This window comes from Lactuca virosa, chromosome 1 (genome assembly GCF_052849685.1).
Source record: "Lactuca virosa cultivar CGN04683 chromosome 1, Lactuca_virosa_CGN04683_v6, whole genome shotgun sequence".
NCBI lineage: Eukaryota > Viridiplantae > Streptophyta > Magnoliopsida > Asterales > Asteraceae > Lactuca > Lactuca virosa.
In genome coordinates, this window is record NC_136426.1 from 67238172 (window position 1) to 67240506 (window position 2335).

General features: G+C 33.6%; 1 pseudogene; it reads left to right on the forward strand.

The window, feature by feature from the left end:
- Positions 1-1239: 1239 nt before the first annotated feature.
- On the forward strand, positions 1240-2131 carry LOC145144126 (dehydration-responsive element-binding protein 3 pseudogene; annotated as a pseudogene).
- Positions 2132-2335: the final 204 nt, after the last annotated feature.

Below are 2335 nucleotides of genomic sequence, written 5' to 3' on the forward strand. Positions count from 1 at the left end.
TAGTAACAAATTGCACCATATAATGCAATTTTTAGATTTTGTGGTATGGTTTGTGGCTTCCAAAAATTTCAAACGGAATATGTGGTGTTTCGACTCTAAATAGTAATGTAAAACACATATAGGTGTTTCGACTCTAAATAGTAATGTAAAACACATATATTTTAGAAACAAGAAAAACTGCTAATCGCACACTAATACGCGAGAACTTTATCGAAACGTTTTTGGTCTTGGCCGAAGCAAATTCGTTTAAGCAGGGAAAATTCTAATAAAATTTTAAAATACTGTGATTCTAGACAATTATGTTTTAATTCCATATTAAAATTTTAAGCTAGTGATCAATCAAACACCAAACGGCTTGAAAAATTCAACGGCGTAACGGGCAAATGAAAGAAAGGAAAAGTATATCGGTTGTCCCAACGGCCATTTATTTTGAAATAATAAAAGACAGTGACGGGAATATCATTTTATATGAATTATTGGTACTCCAATTACGTGGGACCCATTCCCTTACTGACACGTGATAATAACTTTCTTACCCTCTAGGCCTCTACATACATGGAAAACCTCAATTTTGGATATTCCGTAAATGATATAGTATAATGGAGCAATCACTTTTTTTGTATTTTTCAACAATTAATTAAAAGAAAATCGAATATATTATCTTATGAGCCAACCCCTTTTCTTATACAGCTTATTTTTCAGTCATTTAATACAGCAATATCATTTAATATTTTAATGTGACAAGTTTATTATTTTTATAATACATCTAACTTTTTTATAATATTCATAAAAATCATAATAGTTACTTACGGTAAATGCTTAAATTTTTTTCACAGATTATCAAAAAGATCAATAATAATGTTTTTTTTTTCAACTAGCTCATTTTATAGATAAATTAGAAGTAAAAATTATATTGTCAATCAATTTTAATTATATTAAAAATATTTTAGAAGCCAAGTTGATTATTAAATAATACGAACGGTTATCAAATAAGTTATTATTTTCTATTTAAAGTAAATTAATCTATTGATTGACCGTAAACTTATTACATATATCTATATTTATACATATTGGTTGTAAACGTGTTTTAGATAACGAAACTGACAACACTTTTTTTTTTGAGCTAACTAGTTTTTTTCCCCCTTGAAACTACTATATTTTATGAAACTTATTATATAAGATAACAATGACCATAAGCCAATAAACTCGAAAGGTAAAGTTTAGCGACTTCAATAAAAAAAAAAAATTAGTTAGTTAGCTAAATAATAAATAAAAATTGAGTGATGTTAATGTTGTTCCTCCCCTACATATAACACACGAACACCTTCATTTACTCTCATGAGTCTCATCAATGGCTGCTCTCCCTCAAACCCCAGAACCCGATACACCTTCCTCCTCTTCTGAATCAGCTTCGTTGCACAAGGTGGTGGAGACGCCGGCGGCATCCAAGATGAAGAAGAGAAGTCGGAAAGATGTGAGCTACAAGCACCCTGTTTACCGGGGAGTTCGAATGCGGAGTTGGGGGAAATGGGTGTCAGAAATCCGACAACCGCGAAAGAAATCTCGCATTTGGCTCGGAACTTTTTCCACGGCGGAAATGGCGGCCAGAGCTCACGACGTCGCTGCTATGTCGATCAAAGGAAACTCTGCTGTTCTTAATTTCCCCGAACTCAAAGACTCGTTACCACGTCCGGTTTCCCTCTCTCCTCGCGATGTTCAAGAAGCCGCCGCAAAAGGAGCCACCATGCTAGAATTTACTTCTTCCGGAACTCCGGCACCGCCACTACGGCCACCGCCGGGTGATGGTTCAAATCCGGCGGATGAGCTGGGTGAGATCATTGAATTACCGAGTTTAGAAGGATGTTTGGACTCACCGGAGTCGTCAACGGGGTTGGTGATGGTTGACTTAGTTGATCGGTGGATGTATCCGTCGTGGGCGGTGGCTGACATTGATGGTTTTCTGGACTTCATCTCTGATCAGGTGGCGGAGAACGGCAGCAGTAATCTTATATGGGATTGAAGTACGTTATACAAATATACTAAGATACTTTTTTTTACTAAGCCACGTAAAAACATAATTTCCCCTATTTTTATTTTTGGAAATATATTTATAAAATAATATTTAATGGTATGTTTATAACTTTATAATCAAATAAACGATTAGATTATTCAAAACAAGAATTCTTTTTCTGGTACTCATATAATTTATTTGGTTATAAACTTGTAATAATACTTTTTAAGGGAATATTATTTTTAAAAATATGTTAACCAAAGTAAAATTCGATTTAAATTATGCGTTTTACGTACAGTTTACTTTTTTTATACCCTCAATTTT